Source organism: Bombus pyrosoma, linkage group LG13 (assembly GCF_014825855.1).
Source record: "Bombus pyrosoma isolate SC7728 linkage group LG13, ASM1482585v1, whole genome shotgun sequence".
Lineage (NCBI taxonomy): Eukaryota > Metazoa > Arthropoda > Insecta > Hymenoptera > Apidae > Bombus > Bombus pyrosoma.
This window is the reverse complement of record NC_057782.1, coordinates 2,570,648-2,585,914: the sequence shown is the minus strand read 5'-3', so window position 1 is coordinate 2,585,914 and position 15,267 is coordinate 2,570,648.

Sequence of the window (15,267 nt, the reverse complement as noted above, 5' to 3'; positions counted from 1 at the left end):
ATCGATAGCGACACGGTTCCGTTCGAACGGACATTGTTTCGTGCAATTAAATATGATTATTTATACAGTCAGATCACCTGACATTATTTTGTCGAGATTACCATTTTAATAAGTAGATATTGCTATTTTTTGGTTCCAGCTGGTCCGGCTGACTCCAAAAGGGGACATCACATTTGCCTGATCGCTTTGAAATTGGTTTCTGATTTTTTAAATGGATACGCATCTCTGATGGGCGAGCAGAAGACTATAAGTTAGAATCATTAGCTTTGCAGAGAAGCGCTTACAATGTTTAAGGTGCAGCGTTTAAACTATCGGATATTGAATTTTCGATATGTATATATATATAGGTACTATTAGTATGTCAGATAAAAGAGCAGGAAAGAAGCGAAACGTATTATTAGAACCATAAACGAAAGACAGCAATGTAGAAAATAGAATACTTATCCTGTTGACCAAAATTTAACTTATGTACTTGAATATTATTTTACCCGCCCACCAGAGATTTTGTCTTTTATTACAAGATTGTAGTACATTTTTTTCTTAACACGATCATTTCAAATCTCGAGCCTGTTGCGTGTTTTAGATCGCTACAGGCCGAATCGTTTCCCTTTATCGTTAGAAAATTTGAAAAAAATAGGAAAAGATCGTTAATAATACGCATGATTTCTCATTTCAAATACAAGATCCCACCGAATAACATGTGAAAGCGGACACGACGTGATTGCTTGTAAAAAAATAAGAAAAAAGTATAGAATATAATTTTTCCATTCTCGGCTTAGTTTTCAAGAAAATCGAATCGGTCAAACAAATTTGTCGGGTATATTTGAATATAGCTAATTCCGGACTGGACAAGACTAAACAGTGGACAATTAGGTCATTCTGCGTGTGAAAATAGTTCGACAAAGTAGAATAACGCTTTTTTCACGAAACGTTTTGTTTCCGAGAAAGATAAATTTGAAAATTTATCATGCGTCTACTAGGCCTATTCTCAATTAAACATGTTCGAATTTGTAAATTGAGCCCTAAACGGAAAGATTCTCACATGTAGAATGACCTGGCGATTATTAGTCCTGTCCAGTCTGGAATTAACCATGTTCAAATATATTTGATCAATTTTCAAACCTGATTTTCTCGGAAACTAAGCCGAAAATGAAAAGATTTTATTCGATATTTTTATTGAAAAAAAATTTAGTTCAAACTAAGCAACATAAACAATTTGACGATTGCAAGAGATTAACGCTTAAGCTCTGATAATTGTTTGTTGAAAAGATAAAATTACACGAAGAAAAATGCATCATTCTCCTATCAACAGTAGCCTCATTTTCAGAAAATATTCGATGTCGACAATTTCGAAATCGATAAAATAACGATTTTTTTACATTGTACAATGCACCACTAATATTGTATCACGTTCTACGTTTATAGACTTGTTCATAATAATTATTGTAGTCGGAGTAATTTTTAAAATACAAATAATTTGAAATAAAACCAAATTGATTCGGTCTGCTATCGATGTCATCGCAATATCGAGATATTAAACGAGACAATTGCGATAAAGACAGCAACGTTAATCATTCAAAAGTTATATGTACAGTCTAAGGCGAATGAGCAACAAGTATAAAGAAATGTATACAGGCAAAAGATTGTTACTTTAAATAGATTTATGAATCTTAGATTCATAAAAAAATATTTTTTATTAGGTTCTACATTTTATTTTTAAAGTGCTTATCAACATTTTTATAGTCAAAGCATGGTACTAAATGATACGAAATTTAATATACGTGCACCTAATTAATTAGTATGTAGTACACTCCCGTTGATAAGTATTAGGGTTGATGGTACTGGTTTCATGAGAAACGTGACAATTAATTTCAAATATCGATGAGATGATTAATCTCGTACAAAATATGTATTCTACTGTATTCGTACAAAGTTACAGTCAAATACATGTACGACTTTATGCAACTTAAGCTGAAAATTTATTAAACAAAGAGGTGAATTAGACAGCGAACTCCAAAAAATCTCAAACTGTATTGTAAAATATGAAATTATATAGCAATGAATATAGCAATAATACGAATGTTAAAATTGAGCAAAATGGTGATCAAAGAAAGCGATAGATATGTACAAACAAGATAAGAATTAATTTCGTTACATCAAGTTGATGATATTATCATTGTCACATGGGCCGTTTATAATTTAACATTTTACGTGATATTCGGTTTGTGCAATATTTCATAATAATAATTCTTAGCAATTTTGATGACTTCCTAACACAGGTGTTTCGAGAACAAGAATAACGGAGAAAGTACCTCAAGAATCCCGCAATTTTCGGGAATCCTTACAATCTCGAATTAGTAGATACTTCCGGGAGCCGGCTCGAGCATCTAGTTCCAGACCTAATAATCTTTTAGGCTTACTTCAGTTTTCGTAAGAATCCTTATACTTACGAACGGCAGTGTAGATGCTGTAATAAAAACAATGGTGTGACAATACCTTTTCCAGTTACTATATATACTAAAATATCCAGGACCCGATCCCTTTTTGTTTTAATTTCTGCTATGTAAACTTACTTTCATTAGAGACAGAATTTACAGCGCTTCTAGTTTCCAGCGCTTAGAGCTAAAACGCAGTCTCCGTCCTAGAAAGCAGAAGCAAGCTTTGGTGTGAACTCCGCAGAAAGAAAATTGCACGTAAGAATAACCGTAAATCACGAGCGCTGGACAGCGTATCAATCCAATAAGCATGTAATTAATCATGCACGCATGCATTATGCATTAATTTTGCACAATATCCGTTGGTAAAGAGAAGTGAATAAATGAAAAGCAGTTTCACCCACGTAGCACGATAAAGGACAGAAAACGGCTGCGCGATACCAATTATCGCGTCCGGTTCATTACTTTTTTGGCTGCTCCCGATGACTGAGCTGAAATAAGATAATTGAAAGACCGGCCATTGAAAATCCATCGATAGGACTCTTGCCATTTATTGTCGTTAACAATTATTTATTGCATTAATTGTATTAATTTATCTTTTCTTACGAAATTTTACCTCTTTCTTGTTTTTTTCAACTACATACACGGTCGCTCATAAGAAAATGGATATTGTGTATGGATGTTGTATCGTATTATATTTCTTTATCGTATCGAGACTTATGCCTGTTATAACCTTTTCTGAATATTCGCATGTCCGATACATTTAGTTTTACCTTAATCTATTCCTTGAAGGTAAATCTTAATTTACCATCTGTCCAAACACAGCCATATTTTAATGTACTATGTAGATTCTATGTATCTTTTATTAGTTCATTCTGTTTCTGTATTCTATGACTTATCTTCGGAAAAAGGTAGATAGGCTTGTACACATGTTTCTACGCTATAATAATGTATGCGATTATATGTTTCCTTATTAATAATTCCCTGTTTTTGCGTCAGTCTTTGGTATTTCGTTCCAGTTCTGGTTGTTCTTCTTTGGTTTCTGTATTAGCCCAGGCAAAAAGCTCCCAACTTCGTGATTCCCTTTATGAATTTTCCTAAATCCTGCATTTTTTTTTTTTTTTGCTTCTTATTGTTCTTATTTCTGTCCATTTCTTATTTCTCAATGTTATTGATCTGATTTTATTATACATTGTGCAGTTCTGTTTATTCGTTGCATAGTTGACACGATATGTCTTATTTTATATTTCAGTCCATGTCCTATCATTGTCCAACCTAATGTGCCAGCTGGTCTTGTACAATAATTCTTTTTATTGACAGTGGTATATTTAAAGTCAGGTAATTCGTTTTTTCTATCGTTGCCACATCCAAGTAAACGAACATTCGGGTCAATTTGTATTAAAAGTATATGAAATATAAATTGTTTATTTAAGGTGTTATAAATATTTAATCAAACTAAATGCATATCAAATTATTAAATCACGATTCGTCAAAGTATTAACAATGCTCGAATATTATTAACTAACCACAGTCGTCTGTCTACGATAGCTCGTCATTTAAACGAGAATTAAGGCAACGAACTCTTAAATAACGAAACTGTTCCATATTGTTGCATTTTCACACGGATTTGATCATGTCACAATGTTTTTCGACAACTTTAATGAAGAGTAAAATCGTTCTGGGTCAATCTATTTGTAATTTTGTAAGTAAATCATATTCTGTTGAAAATAAGCACACGCTTTCGATCCAACGATGTTAGTTAAGGATTAATATTAATTTTACAATTTTTTACAAAAAATTAATAATTTAGATACATTTGTCTTCCCCAAAATATCCTTTCAGCTAAGTGGTGTCAGAAAGTCGAAGCTGCAGAAGTTCTCAAAAAGATAAAATATCCCGCAAGATATCACACTGAAATGACGGACAGGAGAAATTAAATTATTGGAAACTTTTAATGCATACGTACGTACAATATATCGAAACTAGCCACCATGATATACCGTTCCAATTACCAAAAGGGTATGTATCCTCAAGCCATCCGAATGTGTCGATTTCGGTTATTCTCTGCACATCATATCGCACATCGCATAATAATAACCGTACACGAAGAACCTTTCACTTTTAACCAAAAGTTTTCGTTAGATTTAATGAATGTTTGTACTGAGTATTGGATTTATGAATGTTCCGATTTCACTTTACGGTTTCATTCGTACATCCAGTCGACGCCAAGTAACTCATGCGATCATCGCCAATGTATCTAAATGTATAAATTTTTTTAAATTCTGCATACGTGCAATCTATCGTTTAATGATGATGTGCATCGACATGTGGTGGGTTAGGTTGATCTGAACATCGATACGCTCAATGATATACCAAACCAATGCTGTTTAACTGAATCGCTAAATCTGAAGTACTTGAAGAAAATAAAATTTCTTCAATTTTTCACGTTCTTCGAACATGTATTTATGGCCAAAATGTTGGCACGATTTCTTCTTTTACGGAGGGAATTTCTTTAATTATTACTCACTGGTTTCGAATGTACCAATCTGCATTCATCGTAGCTCCTGGCTTTTCATTTTGCCATCTTTCTATCGTTTTTATGTTGCAGTCTAAGGCTATGCCCTATAGTTGACAGGCTAATTCCGACTGTTTACCAATCGGGCATAAAAGTTTTCTATGCCTTTCGTTTAATCGATCCCTTTCTTTATGAATACGCGTTTTACATAATAGCTTTCCGTCCAGTGTATACTTGGTTGTTTCCTGGCTATGGTATTCATTGTCGTTCAATTCTACTGGGGAACATATAGGACGGGTAGCATTGATTTTAGTTCTCCGTGTTCTTAACCAGAATTCCATTTCGTTAAGATGATGTAATTCTTTTGAGGCTTCGTAGGGCATCTTGATTTGAGGCTAACATCGCCGTGTCGTCACCAAAGGTAGATATTGTGCTATTTGGTATCGTCGGGAAGACTGGCGTGTATACGATATATATGATACCGATTGAATAGAATAAAGTAATAGAAAGTAACAGAAATCGAGGTGGTTCGTTGTGTTTTGACCTGGAATAATCTGTCCGAGAGGTACAATTTTATGAGAGGGTAACATGATTTTGATTAACACAGCGATGTAGCACACTTTGTTACAATGCAATTGCGATTATTACGATCCAGCAGATTGGGCAACAACCTATTCTGACCAAATAGCGCCAAAGTTAACAGTCAGAAGCATTGTTTTTGTAAAGTTCTTCGAGTGTTGAATTTCCCCTGAGGAGAAGTATTTGATCGAATGATCTCAGCCGTGCATCTGTTCGATTTGTCAATCTGTCGTTTTCTTGGTGACTTATTTAGTTTGCTGGTAGTTGAAACACTTTTGAAAGATGCCTGGCAAACATTTCGGCTTTTTCTTTCTCAATCCTTGCCTAGTTTCTAATTTCCATCTTTGTCGGAGGAACAGGTTTCGTAAATTGTCTTATCTCTTTCTGGATTTCCATGGTGAATGATCTGTGGTTGTGTTAGGTGTGAGATCTTTCAGGAATTCGTTGAATCAATCGTTTCGACTTTTCTGTAATAGGATTTTCAGTTTTTTGTGTGCTTCGTTTAGTCTCGTTTTATCATACAAGCGTTTGGTTTCTTGCTATCTTCTTCTTTTGTGAACTAACAACTCTCTTATTTCGTTGAAGTGATGGAGGTTTCTCACTTTTCGACGATGGAGTGGATTTCCACACAGTAGCTCCATCTATTTGCCCTACCGTTTTTAGTGACATTTTTATTTCTGTCTCGTCTTCTGGAATTAATCAAAAGCTTTTTAGCATTGTAGGTAGCATTATATAGCGTAGGTGGCTTTACCTTATACGTAACGCTTTGGTTTGTGATAGTTGCCGATATTGCTGTATGTTTTGATTCCAGGCCTAAGCATGGTTAGACAGAGAAACTTTCTTAATTTATTCCTTTTGTGACGAAGAAATCTAGTGCATCGGATCGACGACTTTCGTGGGTAGGCCAATATGTAAGTTCTCCAGTTGCAAGGATTTGTACGTGCAGCCTTTGTGTCGCTTCCAGGAGGTTGCTTCCTTGAGGGTTTATTACTCTTGCTCCTCGATAAGAGTGTTTAGCTGCATTAAACAAGTTTAAGTACATTTTCATCGATATTTCACGACGACTTTCAACGACTAAACTTGTAGCTTGTAGGCAAGTCTCTATAAAAGATTGTAACACATTGCATTTAATAGTATACTTTATCATTATGCGGAACCTACATGAACGTTATCACTGGGGTAACTGGTAGAGTATGCTTCGTAGCTGAGTATTTTACAATAACTGCGGTTTGTAAAATGTGTTCCGGAAATTAACAGTATATCTGGACGTCCAGGATGTGTTGAAAGACCATCGACACTTCGTAACGTTACTTTATATGATTCCATCTTTATACTTTTAGAAGAACGTTCAAAATTCGGCATTATTGGAAATGGCTTCACCTGCTTCACTTGCCCACTAATGAGTGGCGACCTTCTCGTTGTTATGTTTTGTGCCATTGTTTAAGGTTTGTTCGTTAGAATACCTTTTTCTCTCTTCTGATTGTTGTTGTTCTCTTCTCTTTTATATCTGGTATATTATTGGGTCGGTATGTATATGGTATATATCATTATTACTAATTAGATTAGATACATACAGTGGATTGCAAAATTAAGCACCAGTAGGTATAAATATTTGGGACTTCTAATCTTCATATTTATAATAAATACCCCTTAAGTAGCAAAAAGGATTTTATATTTATTATACTACAATATATTACAATAAAGTATATAGATTCTAAAAAATATTACACGATCAATACTGAAATTCCTAGTTTTAATTATAAAATAGAAATGACAGATACCTTTTTTTTAAAAAACGTTAAATATTTTGGCGAATATCCCTTATGTTTAATAACGTATTTTAAACGACTTCACATGTTACGCATTATTTTCTGTAAATAATTTATTCCTATTTTTTACCGTTCTTCTATTAAACAATTTCTTAATTCGTCCATAGAATTTAGTATTTTTTTATGGAAAGAGTATTAAAAATATTAAAACAGAGAATTTAATTCCAAGACCTTAAGAACTTACAGTATTTACTAAGTAAAGTAAAAAATATTCAATCGATATTTAATTTTTTTGGGATTAATATCTTCATTGTTCAATAGAATTTTGTATTTTCTTTTTCCTTTATCGTAAATAAAGTTCGTAAAGGTGGTATATCAATAATGTTTACAAAAGTAAGTGATAAATGCACCTGTGTATGCATGTGTATTAGATAATTTGAAAACATACATACATACCTCGATTGGTAATTTATAATTTTTTCGAATATCAAGAAGATTGCTTGATCTTTTGATATTGCGATTGATAATGTAATTGTAATGTATCATGGGGACGTAATATCAATTTAGTTATCGTTCTTATTAATCGAGTTTCGTATTTACATTCGATATATTACGAAATATACTTAAATTACTTGAAAATATAAAATTGCAAGAAAACCTAATTAAACTAGGATTAAATGTAATTGTTAATATCGTCAATGTCAATTTTTAGATCAACGATCTCTGAGCTGTTGTAACCCACCTTCGCAGACGCGTCTTTCCCTAACGAGGACAAACGTGAAGCGTTAGAAGTTCCCGGAAAAATTACGAAACTTTCCAGCTCGGAAATTCTGCAACGATACCCTAGTGGGTATGTAGTCATATCGTTCCTAATTATTTTTCAGATGCACAACACGTGTTCGGCTATTGAACGTGACAGAAAGCAAAAATCCTAGAGAAACTAATGATTATTGTAGCTACCACATGCTCTAAGATTTCTATTCAGAAGCAGCCTTCTCTCGCATATTCCCTCGCATGTTTCAAAACGCAACATGTATACATATAAATATTGAAATTTTGTTAAGAAAATTTTTTATTATTATGTTATTATTAATGCCAGTCAATTTTTTTCAAAATCATTTTAGTATAAACGAAGTTACTTTTAATTAGAAAAATAAATTTTTATACAAATTAAATACTTAAATACAATGATTAAACTTATCTAACTAAGCGAATCCTTTAATTTGCTAAATGTTTATTAGCTTCCATAGGCAGTAGGCCACTTATAGAAAATAAAATAAATTTAAAAATCGTCAGCGATTTATTAAAACCTTCGTGATTATCTCGTTTGTGTACTGATCTGTACGGTATTCGTATGATCCATGTTATAATAATAATTTCATAAATACATCTTTTTCCATAAATTGCTGTTTTATTTATTTTTGGTATTTGCATTATTAATAAACTGCCAACTTTTATGCAAATTTACACTCTTACGAATACATTTAAATAGATGAAATCTAAATAGAAATTTATTTCGTTTTCGTATAAGCGTAATAACGTAAGTTACGTGACTACTTTGACTACTAATATATACATATATTAAGTATTTGCATTTTTAAATTCTCCGCAAATGCAGATAATCCTCAGTTTCATTATTAAATATCCCATCATATTTTTTATTCTTCGGTTCCATGCATTTCATATGAATCAGATTCAAATTTTTGTAAATTTCGTTGAATTTGTTATATAATTTATTAAAAATTCTCTCAACGGGGTTTCGATAACAAACTTACATTACAAATTTATATTACTTAATTTATTAAAATTTCAATGCTCCTTAAGTCATTCATTTGTGTAACTTTTGCGAATATTTTTTCAAAATATTTACCGTTATTCTAAATGGCCATTCTAAATTATCCCTGTATTTATAAACGGAATTGTAAATTAAATTACGCTTAAAGGTTTTGTTAAAAAATATTTATACTTATGGCAATTTGGCGGTAACATGGAATTTTCAATCTCTTTGCTTACCTTCAACGATGTGGCTTTATAATTTACCGAGTTCACGACGTGGACGTGACTGTACTTCTATCTTCCACATTAACTGTAGTAGACTGGAAAGATTGAAACTTTATATTTTACAATGGGAAAAGCAAAACGTATTTTGTTGTTTAAGAATGCTTTCATTTCGTACGTTATTTCTTTTGAAATAGTAAGTGCGACAAAGGATTCCACGCCTTTATAAACAAACTTTGTTTCCATCTTTTACTTATTCCCAAATTAATCCTTTTCTCCCGTATTCTTTTTTAAAAAACTGGAGTAACTTTAATCATTGATTTCGATGCAGATGATCTTTTTCATATTTCAGACAGTAATTGATCCTGTAATCGTTACTGAGTTCAAGTGTTAAACTTTCAGGCACACGTGCTGGCTTCTTGAAGACAAAATGTCCCTTGCAGTAGCATTGGTATTACTTTATGTAAAGATCACAAGAAATGATAAACGTGATAAATCAATTTCTATAGATCTTTTTGATTATATGTTGAAGGTAATAGAGAAAAAGATTTAAAAATAGTTGACAAATTTTGCAAAAAAGCAGATGTTTCTAACATCATTCGATACTTCTGAAATGTTCAGAATCGTCGAAGCAAGCATAAATTTAATGCAACAAGCAAATAAAAAGTATGTTATTTATTTCGAAATTGTTGTTTCATTTTAAACGTGCTCATGACATTTTCCCTCCTACAAGAAAAAGTAAAAAATATGGCATACTTACATTCAAAGCGTTAATAGCTTTGATACAATGTTAAATTCCCATGTTAATAACGTGTAATTAGAAAGACAAACGATTTACAATGTTGACAAACTCTATTTTCCAGGCAAATATGTGTTTTAAGATTAAGATTTATCACACGGACACCGAAGATAGTGGACACCTATAAAGATTCGTTAAGGATCAACGTGTAGAAATCACTTTATGAATGCAGAAAATCTGGCTTCGTATAGCCTGCCGAGGTCTGGCGGCTACATTCTCGATATCGCTAAACGTGTCATGAACTATTGACACAGTCGGGCATCATATAATAGCGTCATATACCTATAAGTTGACACACCAGTTTTCATAGACACCTCTACACGTGTCGCTTTTTGCTCATTCTGCGATATAAGCAAATCTTTTTTATCGAAGCAAATGGAATTTCCGTGGAAAGATTATCTCGGAGTACGTTGTATGTTATTCATCATCAAACAAAATACATTACAGTTACAATTATGATATAATACATAATTTTCTTAAATTATTAGATTACAGTTTTCCAAAAATAAATAATTTAGGGTTGGAAATCGCTACTGTAAGTTTTGTAAATATATTAGTATCCAAGTAAAATTTAACTTTGCTGTCGTTTAAAGTTTTTGTTTATAAAAGTGAAAAACTTCCTTTCTTACCTTTAAGAATATATGGACTAGTTTTTAAAGTTTATAACAGAATGCTTCGAGAAGAGTGACGTCCTTGGGAATATGAATAAAGTGGTAGTTTCAGAACGATCCTGATGCATTTTTAATTGTAATGTAAAATCCTAACGAAGCGATAAAAAAACGTGATTTTTCCGCAAAAGCTGTTAAGAGCAATTAAAAAGTAAGCAACCAAAAATCCTGTCTGCATTATGAACTGATATATCGAAACAGATATTAAATTAATTAAGCCAATTGAATTAACATTTCAGTCAACTGACGCAAGAGTGGCTGCGTGGGTGCAGAATGTATACGGCCTTAGATCAATTGATGATTCTACTTAATGCTTTACTTTACGACTTTACTGTATCACTTCCACCTATTATATAGCTGTACAGTCGCGAACAGGCCTGCTTGTGTTCTGTTCACGAGTTGTTCGCCAGCTCCAGTGTAGTAGACACAATGCTATTTTTGTTCATGATCAGTATGCAGGCAGCTCGCTGTCTGTTCTAGTCAATGTAGACGTAGCATTGCTAAGGCTACGCAAGTGTAAATTATTAAAAAGTATAATATCGTACAATTCGTCTAATTATACGCGTTGTTGGGTTAATCCCTTAACGACGTAATAAAATGACGAAGAATTCAGAACGAACGACTTCAATTTGCTGTACTTACTACTATACTGATCAAAATTTACTGCATTTCTCATAGTGGGTAGAAAAAATGTATACTTTGAACATTTTATAAGGAACGAATGTCAGTTGTATTGCGTATGATGATATTCAAGTGTGATATTTATTTCTTACGAATCTGAAGGTCTCTATTACTAAAAGTGACTACTTATCTATACAAATTTCACATTAAAGTATTACATCAAAGTATACATCAAAAACTCTTTCTTCCCAAATCACTGGAGCGATTTCAATTAAGCTGCGAATACTTTATCGATAGTGTTAAATGAATAAAGCGAACAGTTATTTTATTAATTTTTGTTTTACATTGTTTTTGGAAAAAATTAAATGATGTTCAATAAGGTGTTTATAAAGGCTGAATAATTTATTAATCACGTTCCTCTTTCTCGTTTTTCGCACGGTACCAATCGAAATCGTTATTCAATATCATCGTATGCAAATATTTATCGTCTGCAAGTGCAAAAGGCTTTTCGTAGCACAGACGACGAAACAAATGCTCGTATGATTGTAATCACAAAGTATGTGAAATTGGTTATGTTTCGCAACATTCATTATTTCAGCATTCTCAAACGCGGTGATTTGAAATTTATAGTATTATCTTTGATGGTTGCCCTAATCACTCTCGGACTACATTGTTAAATAAATTTAAACAATAGGTTTTGAGAATAACTTGATTCTAGTTTGCTAATGAAACTGCATCGTACATTGTAATAGGTATGTTACAAGTGTTTGTGTATTTTGATAAATAAATATATATATTTTTTTTTTCTGTCGTTATACACATACATTTTTTGATAAATACTGCAATTAATAGCAATTCTCACCAAACGTAAAGCAAAGTAACGCTGTGATTCTTCGTTCAGTTGAACCCATTCTATCCAAGGAGGATTTGAAAATGTATGTTGTACTAAGAATAGATGAAGATGCACAAGGAAATTTTCTACAGTTTTATTTGAATCAGTCTTCTGTTTTTTTACTATTTAGCTGGTCGAGGTCATGCACCCTATTTCCTTGAACGATAAACAGAAATGTTCTTGGCGTTTTAGATTCTTAGAAGCGTGATTAAAAGAATTTTAAAAGACTGAAAATGAAAAAGTATTCTCCGCGCACACATACACACACAGATGTATATAGCAGTAGGGATAAATACATATATAGGACTATCAAACATAAGAACAACGATCGAGTTATTTGCAGGCTGATTTCTGTTTGATCGAGTACGAGTCAGATTCGATTCGATCGGGATAGGATACAGTCGATTGCGTCGATTTTAAAAATACGACAAAGAAAATTGAAACGTATACGGCTTGGCTACCACGTTGTTAACTAATGGAAAACGTGATAATTCGAGAATGAAAAGAGGTAATTTTAATCTGACTTTCTTTCACAATACAAAAGAAACATAGGAATTAATGCTACGATCGCTCACCACACGGCGCAGACGAACGACCTTTTTGACGCTGGGTTTTCGCTGCGTCATATGTCTTTCTTTGTCTTCCCAGTTAAAAACAAAGAAGAGAGACGTATGACGCATCGTCAGAAAGTCGGTCGTCTGCCTCGGACCTCAACTATCACGTTGGTGAGACGTTTTCCAAATCTTTTGATTACAGGCCATGCACGCTTTACTTAAGGAAAAATTCTTACTTTCGTTAGGTATTATTGTAAGATATGATCGCAATGTGAAACAAAACACAGTTGTCTGATGAAAAACAATCAACAAGCGTCTTCCGATCGACTCTCACAGATGGTTTCTCTGTCTAATTTGAGTATGAGAATTTAAAGAATAAAAATGAGTCAGTATCCTCTGTTCGCTCTAGCTAGACGAAACAGTAAATTTATTTACAATGGCCCACGAAATTATCCGAATACGCCGAGAAACTCTTTATATACGTGTTATAGAAAAGATTTTGATATTTCATTGGCAATGTAACAAGACCTGGCTGTCCTGATATGATTACGTTGGTAAAATTTGAAATGGATCTGAAAATTCATATAGAAATTACAAGTTCCCATATAAAAAGATGACTAAAAAGAAAACATCCCACTGCCCTCGCTAAAGAAATGAGATAGACAAACTCGAAGATGGTATCCCGCTGGGGGTAGCCATCCACGTGTTATTTAACAATAAAGTTAGAAAAATTTACCAAATACCCAACTGGACAAATTGTAAAGTAAAAATTAAATGAAGAAAAAGAGAAATTACAAGATACTTGTTGGAAATATACGTTTAGCAAAGATCGCCAAGGTATTTGAACTTTAAAACTATTATTTATGCTGTAAACTAACTTTTCAGTGTACGCGCTCGTTTGGAATAAATGTCTTTCTACTTTTAATATTGATTGATTTCAAATTGCACTACAAGGAAACACCCAGCAGATCTCACAAAGGATATAATCTAACAAACACGAAGGTGGTACCCGGCTGGGGGTAGCCACCCACATGATAATCAAACAGCTAAAAAATTCTACCAAATGTCCAAATTGGACAAATTGTGAATGTAAATTATTAAATAAAAAAAAAAAATTGTACTACTATGATCACATCACAAAGGATATAATCTGACAAACACGAAGATGGTACCCCTCTGGGGGTAACCATCCACATGCTATGTATATTTAAGCTATAATATTTTACCAAATGTCCTACTGGACAAATTGTAAAATTTAAACAAATAATAAAAAAAAAACTATGATCACGACGGTCGTGTCTCGTTACAGTACTTTCGGTACTTTTAAAAAGTTTCAATAATGCACATAATATATTCATGAACATTTTTTGATGTAAGTGTATGAATACTTTCACTGCATTCGTTTAACATAAAGAAACCTGAACATTCTAAACTCAATCTTTGATCCAAGATATATATATATATATATATATATATGTCGGAGATGGAAGGACACTGGAGCCTCCCGTTTGGAACTATGGGAAAATCCCGTAATATTGTAATCTAGATTCTACTATAGCCGTAATTAAACAATTGTCATTCATTGTATTTGTTCGAGACTTGTGATAGTAGGATTGGGTTCGAGGCGACACAACTGGTCGCCGAACGTAGCCGCGGTCACGGGATGGAAATTTTCCTCGGGAATGTCGATATAATGGGACACACGTTGTATTAACAATCAAACTCCAAGCAAAGATTGCCTAGCAACGGCGATTGGAACCTTCTCGAAGCTTCGGACCAGTATATAACAAACGAACACAATCAAAAAGGCAGGAAAGAATTCCATCAGTCTATTATTCGTGCGATCGCTTTGAAGAGTTACACATCGAGAAGTATATACAGAGCGTCCCATTAAACGTGTTTGCGTGTTGAAGTATTTTACGTTTAATAAAGAGCTATCCTGTTGACCGTGGATTCGTTATCGAACCTAAAATCATTGTCACTAACGTCTCGAGTATCTAATTACCACGGTTACTTATCGATATCTGTAACAATCGTGTTTGCATTAGTCAATATCTTCTCTATTGCATAACAACAAAGTCTAACCATAACGAAGGTTCGTTTCACGCCCCTTTAACCCCAACCCTAATCATAATGTTAATCCGACATATATATAATATATATTATTTATATAATTAGCCTAACCGTAGTGCAATGGAAAAACCTCGCCCTGGAGGAACCGCCTTCTTAATCAGGGGAATTTCTTTAAACTGAATTGGACTGATTTCTACAGACTGTAACTGTGCTTTAGATTTTGAAAAACGTATATTTCCGGTAAAGTATACGCAACAAAAAATTTATCGAACATTATGTGTATATTTATAGATATGTCTGTATGTATGGAAGGTTAACTGTCTATAGTCAGAATTTAATTATTTTGTAGAAGAAAATTGATTAT